Here is a 19773-nt window from a genome sequence, read left to right as displayed (position 1 = left end):
CAGGGCACCAAACACTGCACAGGGCAGCTTTCACTAACACTCGCCTGAGGCAGAGGAAATCTATTTCCTTTACCTGAATGGAGGAGATGAAGTCCCACTAAGGCCAGCAGATTTCATAGCTCTTAATGCATGTGATGGGCTGGACTGAGGAGTAGGGAACAACCAGCCACAGGTGTTTGACTCCTGGAACTTTTCCTAGCAAGGCCAGACACTGGCTGCTACACCTTAAAGCTCTGGGAGTTTGCCCTTTCCTTGGTGGAGCAATGGGACTGGGTAAGCAGTAAGCTCCAGGTGTTGGAGGACTCTGCTGAGACTCAACAGTTGTTTTTACACACGGACCCATCATATGCCTCTGCACCTCAAATCTCTTGTCAGACACACCAAACTGCTTGGGGGTAGGAACAGAGTGCTAATAGACTACCTAGAAAAATGGAACCTCAGGCTCCAGTTATGCCTCTGTGCACCATGCAAGAGAAATGCCAACAGAATACTTCCAGGACCAGGCTGTGTTCAGAAACTGGGAAAAGCCAATGGCACACAGAAAGGAGCCAAGGAGGAATTGGTGTGGAGCAGATCTGAAACAGTGGCCTAAGTCAGCATAGCTTCCATGTACACCTCCAAACCAGCTGGCTGGGCACTGACTTTCCTGACGTTGCTGGAAGCCTTGGGCCCAGGGGACAGGTAGTTTGCAGACAGTTCACAAGGAATAAAATCCTCTCTCATAGCTGCCAGATTGCCAGACTGGCCTATATGCTCAGGAACACATTGCTCAGCTCATCAAGATCAAGAAAAGAGACCTTCTTCATTTACAAGAGACATCTGAATGCAGTGAGTGAATGCATACTCAGACACATGGGCCAAACCTTGTGGCCTTAAAATATGAAGGCCAGCATCAAAGAACCCCAAGTGATGCACAAAGAGCAATTCAACCAACATTAGAGCAGAAGGAAAGACAAAGGAGACCAGAAGACCAGATTTCACTGGTTTTCCCAGCCAACACCTGAGACAACAGGAACAAAGTCACAGACCAGGGCTATGCCCGTGTGTTGGGCTGCATGTTAGGGAGTGGTGGTGATGCTTGGCTCTACATGGGCACCAGCTGCTCCAAACACGGTGTCTCACAGGAAGGCAAACGTGCTTCCTGGTTGTGGCTCAGACCAGGGTCTCACCATCCCTTGGGACCACCAGATGCCACTGGTCTCTTCCTGGCTGCATGGGCCAAGCATACAGGATGTGTCCCTTCCACAAGGCAGGGGCTGATGAAGAAGCAAGCACTGCAGGTCTGCCACTGAGAGAGAAAGCTGGACTAACCCTGGCTACCCTCCAAATGCAACACCCACCAGCAGGTGAAGATCTTCGTCCAGGAATACACTAATTATAAGGAGATTTGCACTTCAAGGCGTATCAGAGCCCTTAATCATCTCCCCAGCCACACTCACCCAATTCTTACCTCTCAGCAGCCCTGAAGGTAGGTGATCCAACCACCTTGATGACCAGCCAGGGAGGAGAAGTAGCCAGGCCAAGAATTACTGTCCAGCTTTGCCTCCCACCACAGGTGCCTGCACACCTGCAGGAACAAAGGACAGGCACATTTAACCTCCCCAGAACTAGGTAGCAAAATTGTGATCTTTCCAATGTGGATAAGTCACTTCCAACTGAGCTATTAAGTTATTACATTGTATTATTATATTAACGTCATTGCCATTTCCAGGAGAAGATAAACCTAATTTTAATCTGTTCTTAATTGAAAGCTTATCAAGAGACTAGCTCCATCCCTATGCAGTGAGATGGCTTTTTTCCCTTCTCCTTCCCTTCCCCCGCTCCATACGCTGCACTCTTTATGCTGATGAAAAGAAACATCTCTATTCATTAGAGAAAAAGCAGCTTGGAGTCAATCAGGCCTGTTAACCTACAGCCTGGGCCGTTATCGAAGATCAGACCTTTCCAAACAACAAAAAGCTGCTGGGGTCTGTGTTTTTGCAGCCTGTTGCAGCGAGTTTGCTAGTTGTTTGTTTTTATGTTGGGGTACTTGACAGTTTCCATTAGAGGAAGTGAGAATATTAAAGATATTTGAGCAGCTCTGGGAGAAAGTTAAGTATATAATGCAAGAAGACTGTGCAGATTTTAATTACAGATTCCCCCAAAAATCCATAGAAACTCTGATTAAACTCCTAATTACTTTTAAAGAAGTGAATAAGCAGTCAATAAGATGAACACCAGTCTCTCATTCTTTCTTCTTCTTGTGAGCAAGCTGCACACTGATAGCATGCTGCAGATGTATTAACACAGGCAAGTTAACATGAGACCAAGGGACAAACATTTCTCTAAAGACTCCTTCAAAAGAACTTTTTGCGACATCTTCAATACTTTCTGGTTCAGGCTGGTCCTGAAATCGATCAGGTCACAGTGATTTACACCAGCAAAGGATGCGTCCATTGCCTCCAGCTGTGACTTCACTTTGCAGGATTACATTGGCTTTTCCAACAGAGCTCTACTTCCCCACACAAGCAGTGCTGGCCTTCAGGGAGCTGTGATGGGGTTTCCTGCCTTGTCTAGCGCAGGGAGGTGATGCTCACAGAGACACGGGTTTTGTCCCAGGGGGCTGGATCCAGTCCTCCTGGCTGTGTTTTACTAACAGCCTTCCCAAACATGTCATGTAACCACACTGAGTAACTTCACTTATCCCCTCTCTGTCAGACCGTACAGCTGGCAGCAAGTCTCCCTTGAGAGCTGCTTGTCCAACGTCATTGCTCAGCCACAACTAATATCTCCATAGCTGAAGATGGGCACCTCTGTGCTAAGCAAAACACCAGCCCCTGGCATAGAGAAATACTCTTATTCCAATTCCAAGGGGAGCTCTTACTGGGTGGAGAGAAAGTTTTCAGCCCCAGACCTGTAGGCCATGTTGCAGCCCCTCCACCCAGGCCCAGCCACGCAACATGGATGCACCTGATTATCCACACATCGTGAAAAACAAAAATGGTTTCCTGTAGAGGAATGCAGGCAGTAGGTTGATTATCATTGATAACATACAGCTGTGGTCTTGCCTCAGAGGCAGTGGGTTGATTAACACAGACAATGTGCAGGTGTAGCTTGTTGCCACTAAGTGGTTAAATAGCCCTGAGGATTGTGGAGGGGGGGAAATCAGACAGAGGAGGAGCAGTGCAGTCTGACCTCTGGAGGAAGGAGGTACAGCATGGACAGTAGAACTGGACCAACGGTAAAGCCTTGTTGCAGTCTATTAGTTCAGTTGTTGTAGTCTGAGTCCAACTCAGCCTCACATGGGGCACCAACTGCTGCAGCACTCTCTAAGCTATCAAGCTGCAACAAGGTCTCTTACCATCTCATACCAGTTCCTCTGCTGCCTTCTCCTCACCTCATCCAGGGCCTGTGCTCTCTTTTCTCTTGCTTCTTCCTCGGCTACTCTCTCTTCATTGGCTCTCAGCCACTTAATTTAACCAGCCACACCTGTACCTTATCTACATCAGCTAACCCACAGTTGTATATTATCAATGCTACTTAACCCAGCTTCATTCCTCTACAGTTTCCCAGTGAGGTTTTTAAGTTGCCTCCCCAGAACTTGCTCAAACATGATGGATTTGTGAAGAAATTTCTTTCTTCTGAGCTTAGCTGAGACCTACAGTAAGCTACAACCCATACTCCTAACCCCTGTGAGCATCGCCCCTCTCTTCCATGAAGTCTCTGGCCCTTGCTTAGCCAGAGCTTTGTTACAGCTGTGCCAGAGCAGGACAAGACCTGCTCACTCTCTCCAGGCACAACAGTGCTAAGAACAGTGAAAAAGAGATACCTCCCCTAAAGTAATTAAAAGTCTGAAGGTGGGACCCACTCTGAGCTGGCGTACAGCAGCAAGACCTGCTGAGCAAGCAGTGACTGTTTCCAGGGCACAGCCATGCTTCATCTTCCTGTCGACTCTTCAAGCCATTACTGTTTATTTTGCTGTCTCCAACGCCCATAACTTTAACCCTGGAAACAGCTTTCATTTCCACATCTCAGGAAGCAGAATGGGAATGCTTCTAGGGGGTCAGCTGTGCTTGTGTTCAAGGGCTCTCATTCTCCATCTGCAAATATCGCTGCACTCTGCCTCTCACCTGATTTTTTTTTTACATTTATCCCACAGAGAAGACTCACAGATACTAAAGCCCTCCTTCCTATACCACTGCCAGCAATTTTCTAGCTAAAGCACAAGACTGTAAAGCAGCACCCAGCTGTTGTGGGGCAGTAACCACCCATCTCTCCCATGCCTGCCTGCAGTGCCAATGCAGTTTTGTGCTGGTTTTGGCTGGGGTAGAGTTAATTTTATTCACAGTAGCTAGTATGGATCTGGGTTTTGGATTTGTGCTGAAAACACTGCTGATAACACAGAGATGGTTTTGCTGTTGCTGAGCAGTGCTTACACAGGGTCAAGACCTTTTCTGACCCTCACCCCCACCCCACCAGCGAGGAGGCTGGGGTGCACAACAAGCTGTGAAGGGACACAGCTGGGACAGCTGACCCCAATGGACCAAAGGGATAGTCCATACTATGTGACATCATGCTCAGTCTATAAAGCTGAGGGAAGAAGAAGGAAGTGGGGGACATTCAGAGTGATGCCATTTGTCTTCCCAAATAACCGTTCCATATGATGGATCCCTGCTTTCCTGGAGACAGCCGGACACCTGCCTGCCCATGGGAAGTGGTGAACTAATTCCTTGTTTTGCTTTGCTTGTGTGCATGGCTTTCGCTTTACCTATGAAAGAGTCTTCATCTCAACTGATGAGTTTTCTCACTTTTACCCTTCCAGCTCTCTTCCCCATGCCACCAGGGGGGAAGTGAGAGAGCGGCTGTGTAGTGCTTAGCTGCCAGCTGGGGTTAAACAACAACAGTTCTTTTTGGCACCCAGTGTGGGACTCAAAGAGTTTGAGATAATGACAGATTTGATTGGAATATGCTAGATATGGAATATCTATAGCTGTCATTGATATTAATTGACAGGCTTCTGTGCTTGCCACAGGCTTGCTTGCCTCACTGTATATTAGAGTCTAATGCTTGTTAGTGGCTGCTTTTTGCTTTCACTGCTTGGTGTACCGCTGCACTGCTTATCATCTTATGCTGCTGTGCCTGGGAACATTTTGATAACAGCAATGGCAAGGTCTGGGCTGGCAGATGACCACCAGGGCATTGCTGCTGTACTGGGCAGGCTGGAACTCCAGTGTGCACTCGAGTCAAAGGACAGTGACCTGTGGATCAGTCCATGTGGGAGCAGGACACCCCGAAGCATCTGTGGCCATGAATAAGTCCGCACCACAGCAGGTACATCTCAAAGCGTCTATGGCCATGGTTATCTCTGTGCTGCAGCAGGTGTACCTCTGAAGGGATTGTGGCCCAAGGATAAGCCCACGCTGGAGAAAGCACACCTTGAAGCGGCTGTGGCTGTGGATAAGTCCATGCTGCAGCAGATACACCTTGAAGCATCAGTGGCTGTGCATGAGGTCATTATGGAGTACCTCAAAGTGTGTGGCCTTGGATAAGCCCATGACAGAGTAAGTACACCCCTCCAGGGACTGCAGCCATGGGTAAGGCCATGCTGGAGTAGGTTTACTTCTGAAGGGACTGTGGCTGTGAGTAGGGCCACAGTGGAGCAGGTCTGTCTCTGAAGGCATTGTGGCCCATGGATAAGACCACGCTGGAACAGGTACACCTCAAAGTGACTGGCTGTGGATAAGCCTATGCCACAGCAGGTATACCCCTGTGGTTCATAGTTAAGGCTCCACTTGGAGCAGGTGCATCCCTAAGGGACTGCCTCATGATGTGACCAGAACTGTCCTTACTTTATCTGACTGCCCAGGTCCCACATATCTTTCGCAAACCTTTCAGACTAGTCCCCAGACATGAAGAGACCTTAACCAGAGGATGCAGATGACCTCTTGTAAAACTGCTGGTGCAAAATGGCTAAAGCTATCTTGTGCACCGGGTACACCACCTGACAGAATGAGGCTCAGTGCTGTCTGGGAGGTCTCAAGGCTTTTGCCATAGAAATAATTTCAACAGAGAAAACACAGCTAAAATAGTAAGGTTATAGGGCATGGACGTTTGAAGCCTGATTTGTTTTTTTGGAAGAAGGCTGCAGTGAGGTCTTCAAGGGGAGAAAAGAATTCCAGGAAGGCACTTTTGTATCACTTGTCTTCAAGGGGAGAAAAAAATTTCAAGAGGACACTTTTCTATCAGGAAGGGAAGGAGTTTTTGTGGTGCACTGGAGAGGTCAGTTAATTCCTAAGCCTTAAGACAAGGGGATGGGAGGGTAGAGAAGAGGCTTGGAAAGGGAAGGAGGGAAGGATTTTGCTCTGCAACCAAAGCTGGGTAATAAGGCATATGTGGCTTCCAGTGACAGTGTGAGAATTTACAGTATAATAAAGATATATATGGCCATTTGGAACAAGCTATTTCTAACGTAAAACGACTCTGTATATTGATTGCCTGAGGAATTTGTACAGAACCTTATTTCCAGACATATAACTGAGCATATTATTTACTCACTATAAAAGCTGGATAAACGGCCAGGCTCCAGAAGGGTGTGAAGCAACAGTAGTCATTCATTGGCAGATGAATGGAAGGAGGTTTGAGCCTGACACAGAATGCCAAGACACTGGGATCTATCCCACCCAGCCAGCAGTTTCCACAAGTCACTGCTTGTGTGTACCTGCTTACTCTTCAAAAGAGCCCTCTTGAGAAGGCAGGAGCCCAACATATAGGAAAAACATGTTTTCTGCTCTGGAGCAGCACTAAGAAATAAGGAGTCTGAGGTCAGCAAGTCCAGAAATAAGAGATTTGTCATGGTTTAACCCCTACCAGCAACTAACTCACTCATTCACTCCCCCCCACTCCCCATCCCCTAACCCTGGTGGGATGGAGAGGAGACTCAGAAAAAAGGTAAAACCTGTGGGTTGAGATAAGGACAATGTAATAACTGAAATAAAGAAAAAAAGAAAAAATAGTAACAATAATTATAATGAAAAAGAGGGGGAGAGACAGGAATAAAATCCAAGGGGAAAAAAACAAATGATGCACAATGCAATTGCTCAGCACCCCATGACTGATGCCCAGCCAGCCCCCAAGCAGCAACCAACAGCCACCACAACTTCCCCCGGTTTATATACCGAGTATGACATTCTATGGTATGAAATATCCCTTTGGCTAGTTTGGGTCAACTGTCCTGGCTCTGCTCCCTCCCAGCTTCTTGTGCACCTCCTCACTGGCAGAGCACAGGAAATGGAAAAGTCCTTGGCTTAGAGTAAGCACTACTTAAAAGCTAAAACATCAGTGTGTTATCAACATCATGCTCATACTAAATCCAAAACAATGCACTGTACCAGCCACCAAGAAGAAAATTAATTCTATCCCAGTCAGAACCAGGACAGGTCTGAAGCAGAGCAGGCTTTTATACAGCAGCATATGAGCAACTACTTGAGGCCCCCAACCATGGACACCCAGTTAGATCCCACATCAGTCACTTAATGGTGAGAGAGAGATGACAGCCATAGTTAGCCTCTGCCTTGCTTCCCATGAACCCAAGGCCATCCTGGCCTGAAGCAGGTCCCCCTCAGCAGTACTGAATGCTACTGGCTCATTTCCAGCTGCAGGGAAGTGCCTGAATGGCATCCTATGGAATTCAGACAGCCAACACTTCCATATCCCTATTCCTTTTCTTGAGAGATCCCTAGACATACTGGTGTCCAAAGGGAAAGGGCTTTGCAGACTTCCTTGTCTCAAGAGCAGACCGTAAACTTCAAAGCATTTCCCAGGGAATGTGATGAACACATTAGATGGGAATTTCCTTCCAAAGTAAACAAGACTTGAAGGAAGAAAGAGTCTGAAAATTAGAGGAGGAATAGAGAAATACCTTTCCACCTCCCAGCAGATAAGCAAGCAGTAGGGCCATCCCAGAGATAGGGAATTCTGCAAAGTTTAGCAGCAACACTGCAATTGTATTTAGACTATTGATAGTTTTCTCTCGACTCATAAAACCGGCAAACAAACAAGACAGTAATCTTGAGCGTCCTTGTTCCCCATCTTCAATACTGAGTCCAGATTGAGATTCCCTAGGCAGGGATGGCATCATTTCCATACTGTTAAACGTCCAGATTGTCATATCAGTTACAGAGACCCAAAGGACTGCCCAGACAGGTGAGTCTTGACTCATGACTTCAGCTCATCAGCAAGTTGCTCTAATAATGAAAATAAAGACACATGTGTGTTAGGCTGCGAAAGAGTTGTAAAACTAGGTTTATGTACAGCAGGGAGCCGCATCACCACAGCAGCCCAGAATATAGAAGAGGGTAAATATTCTTGTACTCCTGCTGCCACCTAAAGGAAATTTTTCAAAAATGTTCTGAAATATCCTGAAATAAACATGTTTATGTTTCCAGGCTAGGGTGGGCTTTTAGTCGAAGAAGGATCCTTTTGGAAAAAGAAGTATTACAAGCAGGATATTTCTGCCTCCAGGAATCAACTCTAGTGTCCCGGCAGATTTCCAGTACAACCATAACTGCAAATGGATGGGGCCAGGGGACTTCTGCTGTCAGCACTTTGAAGACTCCAGCTGTGACCATCTTGGTGGCCATGGTCTAAGGCTAGAGATGAGAGAATATTTGTAGACAGGAGCAGTATCTTTCATTACATGAGTCAACCTAAATAGAAAACCAAAACAACTGTAGGGTCATAAAAATATCTTCTTCAAATAATTTAGGGCTCAACACAAATATCACCAGTTCTTGTTCAAGAGCTCGATCTGAAATAGTTTTCCTCAAAGCACCCGATTCCTGTGATTGAATTCTCCTCATTATCCAAGGTCACATGTGGTCCTTTGGTGCTTTTGAAGAGATGGTGACCAGGTCAGGCCAACTTTAGAAATCTGGCATCACATCCTGATGGTGGCTGCCTATGCAGCTCACTTGGACTAATCCATTCCTTTTGGCTTTTTTTGGCAGAATTGTGTGTACTCCAATGGCTCTGGTGGTAGCTGGGCAAAGGGGAGATTTCTAAAAGGAAATGTTCCCATATTGTGCATAAAACAGCAATAACTTTGTTCAAGCTTCTATGCTGAATAAATGCCCAACACCAGAAGTTCTGTACAGTCAGCACTAGTGAGCCCAGGGAAATATTAAATTGCCTCGTAAACTGGAAGCCAAGTGGAAGTATTACTTAAATGCTCAAAAAGTATAATTTGCTGCTGCAGATCAACGAATTGCCTTATTAAATAGAGGGAACATTACTACATGAGTTATGAAATTGGCTTTACAACTTTAACTATGGAGTTCACATTTTAATAACCTTCTGCTCAAGGGGTAAGAGAACAGAGCCTATTAAGTTTTCCACCATGTATGCTCATGAGGGCATGCATGGAAAAATGTGCATATGACATTCACAGTGCTCAGGTACAGAAATTTCATTGACATGTATCAGAGGGTAGGAGCACTTCTCACAAATAGCATGATACCTCCCACTCAGGACACCGGTAAAACTCTCCAATCCAGGATGATTAAGTAGATGCTTCTAGATATTCCAATATGAAATTGCACGTTTGTCAAAAACAGGCAACAGTGCTCAAGCTTCAGTGCACAGTACACTCTGATGTATTTTTCCATGACATGAATATCTAGTGAACTTACCTTCCCTCCATATTTACTTTCCGGGATGAACACTGTATTGTTCTTATTTCACAGCGATTTAAGCTGAAATGCATATGCATTAAGCAATTTGCCCCAAAGTATCATATTGTGATGTGTCATTTCATGATAGCTGCGATTTCCTGGTGTTACTCAGGAAGCCATTTGACTTCCAGCCCGTGACTAATGTCTTGCCTGAGCAGTCTTGTCAAGAAATGTGATTTGTATATATGCCTGCCTTCTCCCTGTGTTCCACAGAAACTGTATCTACCCAGTTTGGTCTGGTACTTATCCTTACTTACCCTTACTAGGGAATTTTAGTTTCTCTTGAAAGTGGAAGCAGAAACTATCTAGGGCACCAGGCACAGATGAATATGACCTTTTAATTAAGTGTTATGAAACCGCTAAGGAATTGGGACTAGAAGACAATATGGTTGATTTTGAAAAAGGAAATGACATAAAGAAAATCATCCTTTCAAAAAGAATCATCTCCTTGTGATGCCTGTCCTGCTTTCCCTCACAGACCTCATCACAGGTCCAGCTAATATTCCTATAAACCCTCAAAACCAAGGTGACACAGGAACACTGATGTGCTCTGTTCCAAGGCACTGTGCAACATTAACTCCACAGCCAGCAGTTCTCATGACAGATATCAGAACATACTTGATATCAGAAGATGAAAACCAACAGGGAAATCAGAATGATGGGATTTTATTTTACAATTTTATTCCCCAAATGCACAAATTGGAAAGTATTTTTTTTCTCCAGTACTTGGGAGCATGTACTTTCAGCTACTTGCAATGCATAGCATTCACATCTATCCCCAGCTGCCCTTTAGGTGTTGCCTACAGAATACAAGAACACCCAAAGCCTTTAAGTATAGAAGTAGTCAGGTAATTCCCAATAAATATCTCTGCAAGTGTGACCACAGATATGGGACACCTCTCACCTACCTTCAGCTATCCAGCAGTGACATCTGTAGTCTAACCTACTCATTGAGATGGTCTCTCTAGTCACTGGAGGGAGACCAACTCCTCTGGCAAGTAATTAGTCTGCCCATCTCCAACCTTTCCCATAGCAGGAGATGAAGTCTTCTCAGCCTACATTTAGATGGCCTGCAGGCAGCAGACAGGACCCCTGCCTCAGAAGATTCAGAAGGCTGTGTGCCACAGTCCTGCTGAAACAAAGGCTTGAGGAACTACTCGGAACACTCTCCACCTCTGTTTTTGTCTCTTCCAGCAACACAAAGTAAATATACACATTAATAATCAAGCACAGAAAATCACAGGCACAGACCCCTCTGAGACAGGAGTATCAAGTTCATATTGTAGCCATACAAAATGTGTCCCTGAAGCCTTGGAGCAGTGTTTACCTCCCAGCCAACTGAAATTAGTTTTGCTTGTAACATGAAACAGTGTTCCTAATACTTTATTTTACACACTATGTTCTTACCTACATCTATTATTTTTTTGTAATGGTACCCAGGAAAGAGGGCAAGCAGATTTGCTTGGCACACTTCGGTTCTGAAAACAAAAGAATCCGGGAGCTATCAGCACGATTCTCCTCTCCAAAGCAAAAGTCCTCACTGCCTCTTGTTGTTATGCCAGAATCATAACTACCCCACAACAATGCCTTTATGTCTTACTTGGTCTCAGTGCCCTCCACTTTAACGCAAGGTTTGGTGTTTCAAAATTCCAGCAATAAAGCAGAGCAATACGAAGCACAAGACATGCTATGCATGTGCCAATGCTTGTGAGGCCTTAAAAGCATGTCTCTAGCTTCTGCACACCAGGAAGATGGAGTCATACTGGCATAGCTTTTTTGTCATTAAAAAAAAAAGATGTAATTGTTCCTCAAGATCTTTCCTTCTCTGAATAACCTGTCTTTCAGCTCTCTGGCCTTTCTTGGGTTTTCAGTGGAAAGTCATCCTGCTGGATCACTTATCGTCATTATTGCCACAGACAGAAAGGCAAGATGGGAACTCAGGTGACAAGTCATGGAAATGGAGAGACTTCATTTTATCTCAGCATTGTGAAGGAGAAAGGATTTTTATTTTCACTCTGTTAACATGTTGCCTGTAGAGATGTTTCCTTCATGTTAGCAGTTCCATCTGAAGCATTTCTGCATCGCATGTGGAGATAAACCAACGTATTGATCAGAGTAAAAGTTCTCTGGGATTAGGAAAAAGTTCATCTGTGGTCTTTATTCTCTTTTTAGCACAGATTGCTGTGAAGAGCCTGAAGACAGCAGTGGGAGTGATACTGACCCAGATGAGGGCCTCATTGCCATTCACCCACTGTTAGTGTTGCCAGGCCACAACACACAAAGCAGACCCCCAGCCTGCGTGCTAGTGAAGCAGGACTGTGGTTCACAGGGATTGACTGAATCAGTTCTGATATGGGTACAGATGGAAGACTGGGATGAAACCTTGCTTGGATTTGTTCCTGATACTGGAGCAAAAGAAATTGAGCACATGTTACCTTGCTTTACATGCTTACCCAGCTGGGGACTAGTTACAGCTATCTAACACCAGTCTTGCACATACAATCAATGTCATCAAATATAAAAAAGATCCGTGAAGCTGAACAGACTAACATGAGGATTCATGCCTTCTTTGAGGGAGCCTGATCTACAGAAAACCCTAGTATCTTCTACCATCCATTTCCATCAGTCATGAATCTCCTGAGTTCTTCCCAGCTTTAGTGCAACACTAAGATATCCTCAGATTTTTTTCTAACTTACACATTTAAGGTTTGAAAAGTGCCCATGTAGAGAGACCAGTGTTCACTTCCACATGCCTTAGAGCACACAGTCAAATACACCCCTCTGCTTTCACTGAGAAGGCATTGGATTCTCTGCAGATAGAAGGCAAAAAATGAGAGAGAATGGCCCTATTAGTACCACCAGGGTGACATCTTTCTTATCTGCACGTGGGAGACACTTGCACGCCCAGCTCCACTGTGGTAAATGCCAAACAGGCCTAATAACAGACGAAGTTAGTACCTGAAATAACAACAGGACACAGAAAAGAAAAGTAACAGTACTAAAAGGGACCTCTGCAGCATCAGTGCAGACACGGTTTGGGGAGCAGAAAAACCCAGGCTCTGCGCCTGGATACTCTCACACATAGGTCCATGGGCAACGGTAAAATTACCGTTTGACCTGCTGTGAGCTCAGGGCTAATTACAGGAGTCTAGACTAGGAGCAAAACCCAAGGCATTAGAAGCCAATGTGTTAAGGCCAGAAAGTAAAGAGGAGTACAAGCAATAAAGAGAATTGGATTAAAGATATGAACTACCTAGCAAGGGGAGTAGAAGACCTATAAAAACAAGGCTAAGTGAGTTAGGAGGATTATTAAGGAACCAGAAAGAGATATTGAGTATCAGACTTACAGAGAGGTTCCCAGGAAGCGTAATGCACTGTACACAAGTCTGTACCAGACAGAAAGTAAACAAGGCGATTACTCCAGTTAAAATGATAGGGGTGAACTGGAGTCAGCAGCTGATGAAATGGGGGAATTTATGAAGTGATTTTTTTTTCCTTCTGCCTCTTTGCAGGGAAGGGAAGACCCAATGCCATGACAGGGACTATATCTCTAGGAGGAAAAGGAATAGATAATGTATAGATAGCAACAAAAGTGGTTCTGGAAAATATAGGGTATTCACCATCACCAGATACATGAAACACACAGTTAATAGGGAAAATACACCTAACAGCTGTGCGGGAAATGAAGATAACAGCCAGAGAGCATCAGATCTAAGGAAGCTATTTTAAAACATTAGGTAGTGCTAGCAAAGGAATACGATGAAAGACATATTTTGATTAGTATTGGAATATTGCTACTGTATTAGCACACCACTGAGATACCCGAGCAGGATCAGGCGAACAGGCAGTGAAGCAGACGCCCTGACAGCCCCAGGACTATGAGACTGGTGCAGTTACCCCATGAAGCCCCATTTCATCAGGCACTGCAGAGCTCCTAGGTACAGTTAATCCACGCACATACAGGAAGAAAGGCAGATCCAGAGCACAGAAGAATTTGGCAATCTGCTTTTAACAGTACCTCAAGGTAGCCCTGGACAAATAGGTGAAGTCTTTTCCCCCTACTTTACGATAATATCCAAGCAGGAAAAAATGATGTGCTTTAGATATGTGTGGCAGCAGGACAGCAATAAGGCTCATGCCATAGCTTCTGGTCAGGACTCTGAGGATCTGCCATTAGCTCTGCCCATGAGCCAGAGCAGACACTGGGGATTCACTGTATTTGGTGCCTTCCAGTCACAGCAATAAACAAGACTGTAAATTTGGGAGAGAAGAAACTGAGGCACAAAGTATTACAGAAGCTTGGCCTCTTCCTTCACATAAGAAGTCCATAGCACAACTGGCAATTCCTTCTTGTAGATCAGTAACCACTCCAGTCAAGCCAGTGCAATTGCTAAAATGAAAAGGGAATCCAATCTATTTAACCAGATCTATTGACTTCCACATTAGCCCTCAAAAATCCATATTTCAGACTGAAAGCATATTTGCAGGGAAAACAAAGTACAGAAAACAGCTGTATTTCACCTCTTCCTTAAACTCAACATGCTGGGTGGTAAGCAACAAGCATGATGATACTAAAACACCAGACTATTTGCAAAGGAAAAGCACAGTCCCTTGCCACACCTGCTCCTACAAATGCTTCTGCATCGGGTGAGTCCTATTGAACAACACTGCCCTCATGTAGGTGTTGAGAAAGGAAGAAGAGCAAATATTCAAAGGCCTGATCCTGCCCCCTCCTTTGTACATTATCTCACTTAATTGCTGTATTCCCACAGACACACACATAAGATTTTTCCTTAGAAACAAGGCAGAACTGTTTTCCAGATCAAATGTCACTAGGCCTATGCTCACTGAAAACAGGGAGGGTGCTTTCAGGTCTATATGATCAGTTAGGAAATAAATGCCTAATGCTGTTATGCCTGTTTGGTAGCTGGTTCACTTCTCATGACCCACAGTCAGCTCTTAATTAGTCCTTAACTAGTCAGTAGGGGCAGTGATTAATAAGGTGAATTGCCACTCAGGAGACCTAATTTCCCTCCTGCTTCTTCTATTGTGTCTATATGGACAGTAAATTCTTTATAGTAAGGACTGTGTGGAGTGTGTCCACCTATTTTCAGGTTTTGTACCTATTCCCATGGCAATGCTGTTCAGGCTCAGTTTTCCATGACAAATGAATGTTTTAAATTACATCTCCCATAAGCATTAGCTCAAGGGACTATATATGGAAAATTTACAACTCTTTCAATTTGTCTACAGGAAGATGAGGGACATGACTCCTTGTAAATAACAGGTTTGAGGATATAAATCATCCCTCTGCTTCCATCCGTCTGTCCCAGAGACTACGAAGCTAAAAATGCACAGTTCATTACCCCATAGTTGTTACTCAGCCAAGTCTCAAATAGCATTAATATGCATCTTCATGTATTGGTGACAGACGAGGGTCAATCAGTTCAGGCCTGTGCTGTGCATGGCAGAAGCAGTGATGTTGGCTGGTAGAACACCTTCACAGGTGCTGCATGTGCTCAGGACAGTCTCCTCTGCAACACTGTTCCCTCAGCTCAAGAGATCGGCATGAGGGAAGAGGCAGTTTAAACCAAACCCAGTACAGGACTCAGAATTAAGTTATTGTCCTGCCTTTTCTTTCGAGCTTTCCAGAGACAGGACCTTGTCTGAGGAGTAAGACACAGTCCTTGGACAGAGGTCACTGGCACCACCGATCTGGGGAATCCAAAACAAGGAGACTTGTGTCAAGCTGTACCACAGGTTTCCACCTGATCACAGACATGCACTTCCACTCCACTCCCCCTTTTGCGGTGATGGCTGTGCAAACTTTACCTCCTTCCCAAATGCACTGAGGCTTAATATATTGATTTGTGTTGGGAAGAGGGCAAAGCAGACACCACGAGAAGTGCAAAGCAGCATCTAGCCGGCATGGGTAACCAGCTGAGTGATGGGTGCTACAGGAACACTCGCAAGTAAATAATAAATCTGCCTTGTCTGGGATGCATGTTGCACAGCAGCTAACTCCTTCCCCTCCATATAGATGCTGCTGAAGTATGGTGTCTGGCTGCGTGCTCAGCGATGGCCCGCCCCTGAACACAGCATAGCAATGCAGGGCCCTACCGCACTATCTTGACTTTGAAGAATATTATAGTAGCTTTAAAGCTCTCAGACATTAAGAGACCATTACTCACTGTCTCCTCGGAGCTGATGGAGTCCTTGCCCTACGTGTTCTCCATTTAACAAATGTCACTGTTTTACAACACATTCCAGGGAGGAACAGAGGAATCTTTCAATTCAAACAGAACTGCGATATATTTAAACAGCCAGGAGTGCTTCATACTTGCTTGGGAGCGAAGCGCTTCTGCAAGCTAAGGTCAAGGTAACAGGTCCTAAAAGAAACTTCCCTGAACAGAAGGACTTTCTGCTGGCAAACCCCGCCCATCCCTTGCAACCAGTTACAGGTGGCTGTACCACAGATCCAGCAATAAGGCTGAGATCAATCATGCAGTAAATCTGCAGTAAATGTGCAGGATTAGGGCTCACAACACTCCAGCTCCTGCCCAGCTGAGCAGCGCCATATGTGATGAGCTCTGGATATTGCAGTCAGGGTTCCAAGGTACCTGATGCGGGATGAAAGACCTGCACAGAGTTAGGAAGGAACTTCCCATGCCAGCAGCCCTGGCTCAGCCATGCTGTTGTTTCAGCTTCCATACAGTGGGAGAATGAGCTGACATAAATCATCATCATTTCAAGCAAACATGAACATTTCCCCTATGCTAACCCAGGAAATAATGTGAAAGTCTACAAATTTAGTCAATGGTGATCATGAACCTACATCACAGTAATGCTGCAAAGGACAAATAATAGTTATATTTCTCTTAATACAGAGAAAATGCTGCATCATAGCTGAGCATTTTTTTTTTATAATGTGAACTCAACAAAGATAAAATGGCACAAAAAACCTACAGCATCATAAAAACTTCCATTCCCAGTGTACAATGGATTTAATATCATTATCTAGAGATAGTACGTGTTCCTGTTCTTCTGAAATCATCCATTCCTCATCTATGGTTAATTACTTTGTATGAGAGATGCTTGAAAATCATTTCCCCCATGTGGAAAACTTGGATGAAAATGAGAACATTCTGGTTTGGAATCAAAATTCTCAGTAGAAAACTGTTGGGTATTTTTTTTCCTTTTCCTCAACTGCACAAAGCAATGTATTAAAAGTTTTGAGTTTTGGTTTTCTATGAAAAAGTATCAGCTCCCAGGTTTTTTTTCAAAGAAAGCAAATGTCCTCCATAAGCTGCTTTTTGCTATATCAAAACTGAAATTTTCTAGGCATTACGTCTAACCACACACCAGTCTCACTGCTACCACAGCTGGCTAATATCCAAAAAGCACTCATTATCGCTGACAAACACTTTTTTTTCCCGGTGCTCTGACACTGTGCCTAGCACCAATACCCTGGATTGTGCTCACCAGAACAAGCTCCATGGAGAGGAGATGAATTTGCAGATTCAGACCCAGGGACAAGGGTACAAAATATTTTGGAACACAGCTCCTTTTTCCTTCAGGATACTGCCAGAGGCAGTTTGGCAGTTCTCAGCACTGGTTTCAGGAGGCAGAGTGATTCTGTGCAACCACAGCTGGAACAGACTTTTTCACCTTTTAGCCTAGGACCAAACAACCTTCCCCCGGGCCTTGTCAGACCCATCCATTTGTGAAATGGCTGTGCAAAAGGGGCACAAAAGGCAGAAGGAACATGGATGCTATTTCAGCCCTAATGTAATAACAGAGGTGCTGCTCAGGAGTGATGTACTCTGTGTCCCTCAGTGCCTCCAAGATCCCAATTAATATGATTCCATTAACTTCAAAAGGTGTGCTAAGTAGTAATGCTCTGGGCCATTAATTCCAACAACGTCAGCATGCTCTTGCTATGACATTTGCCTCAATTAGTACTATAACCCACTACTTGACTGCAAGCTTTGCTGGTAATAATTCATATGCAAGTCCTCCATAAACAGAACTTTGGGTGCTCTCTGCTAGAAACCACACAAACTGGTACTTGCTAAAAAAATGGCACAGAGTCACAGCATTTAAAAAGTTGTAAGAGAAAAGAAAGGTGTTTAAAAAGATGTCACCAGAGTTACTGTAACTCTTAGAGTCTCAGTTACCCCCTAGGGGTCTGTTAAGCTTCAAAACTGATGGTTTATGATGTTCTTCAGAGATCCACCAAAAAGCAATAGACTGGAGAAAGTGTCTCTGGATGGCATTAGCCTGTAACAAACTCTAGGTAGCTTCTAAAATCTTTACATGGATTAGATTGAGCTGAAAATTATTTGGTCCCTTGAAAATGAGAAGCAAGGTCCTCATCCACCCTGAAAACAACCCCTGAAATACTCAAAATGCTGCCAGAAATCAGTATGACATATGTGGCTTTATTTCTCTCAGTGGTAACAAGATTGTCCTTAGGGAAACAACCCTTAGGGGGGGTATCTGCAATTTAGAACAGGGCAAGTACATATACCCTGGGAGGCCATACACTGGAAAGAGGGAAAATAGAAACAGCCCCAACTTTCCCATAACTTCTCTGTTTTTGCTGTAATGTATATCAAAGTCTTATGGAAGAAAAGTGGGGATAAATGGGACCCAAGATCACTGTAATAAGAAATAGGTGAGAAGCACTCATACACAGGGAAACAAGCAGTGCAGGTCTGTCCAGCCACCAGGCACCCACATACAGTGTCTTCCCACTCATCTCCTGCAGCAGCAGCTGCCAGAACTCTCATCTTACTACCAAAACAAAAACAACTTCCACAGGCCAAAGGATCAGGATACCTAACTTCACGTTAGGATCCCTTACAGATCTGAGCTTAGTTCACTTTCCCCTACGCCTAAAAACAGTCAGCAAAGCAAATGCCCATCTAGGCAGTGTTTTCTGAATAAGCCAGCTGCAAATAACTTAAGACAGAAAAAGCTGATGATGCCCTGTAACATCCAAGTTCTTGAGATAGGTACATTTTGGCCAGAAGTCTTCCAAGGTCAAGTCTCCCAAGAACATGCAGATGCATTCTTGCTAAAGAGTGAGATCTCCAGCAAGGCATGCTGGAAAGGAATCAGTACAAGAGGGCAATGATGCTAGTGGTTATGTGCCAAACAGTCATGCAGAAAGATGTAGGCTGATGGAAGGACAATGAATATTGAGTAAAGACAGGGAATGTAACCAAAGATGTCATCTCCTTCAAAGATGGTCTGTTTGGGATTGGCTCTAGAAAGCAACAGAGATTCAGATGCATAGAATGTCTTCTAAATGTTATCTTTCTCCACCTAGACATGAGAAACAGGTGTTCCTGGTAACAATCCCTCCTGTAGCTGAAGTAAATAACATGGATGGCAGAGAGATGCCAAAAATGTTGTTTCCAAACCACTCATTCCTTGTTTTTCCAGCTGAGACTGCCAAGAGAGGCACTGACTGCCAGTTAGAGTTTCTGAAGGCAACACTACTCCAGAAAGAATCCAGATGAGACCAAACCATTCATTTCCCCTAGGATTTAATTTTCATCAGCAGGAAAGAAAATGTAATACAATCCTACAGGCCTTTTGACACTGAAGCCTGAGGATCTCGGTCTGATCTCTATTATCCTCATGTAAATCAAGGTCTTTATGTGCCACAGAGTCAGTGACATTTCACTGCTGCAGTATTAATAAGGTCCCAGATATCATCTTCCCTGACATGCATTCTGAAAGGAGATGGAAGATGCCTTGGTTATAACTCACTGCCCTTTCCCTTACATGTGTGACTTGGCCAATTGCTAAAAGAAAGGAAGAAAGAGTCCTGAGGTCAAAGGTGAGGTCTGTGCCGGTGCAGTAGCTGGAGCAGGTCTTCCCCATACTAGACCAGTGCAAATTCACTGGATGAAGAGGTTAACTGACACAAGAAAGGACATCAGTCCCTATCTCCCAGCTCTTTGCCACAGCACTTGGATTTCACACGTTACCAGTGCAGTCTCCTGCCTTCCCTCCAGCTTCACGACATGTAAATGGCATGAAAGGAACCTAGCAA

At 44.6% G+C, this 19773-nt stretch overlaps 1 protein-coding gene across 4 annotated transcripts in view; it reads right to left on the bottom strand.

The window, feature by feature from the left end:
- Positions 1-19773, bottom strand: part of SLC15A2 (solute carrier family 15 member 2) — a 148599-nt gene that overhangs the window by 109608 nt on the left and 19218 nt on the right. For all 4 annotated transcript variants that reach the window (XM_080399757.1, XM_080399763.1, XM_080399758.1 and 1 more), the window contains exon 2: positions 1451-1567. The gene's annotated coding sequence lies outside the window, so the exon portion shown is untranslated. The remainder of the gene's footprint in view (positions 1-1450; positions 1568-19773) is intronic.

The sequence above is a fragment of the Falco punctatus genome (assembly GCF_963210335.1).
Source record: "Falco punctatus genome assembly, chromosome: 8".
NCBI lineage: Eukaryota > Metazoa > Chordata > Aves > Falconiformes > Falconidae > Falco > Falco punctatus.
Note: the sequence above shows the minus strand (reverse complement) of the source record. Positions and strands in the feature narration are given on the sequence as shown.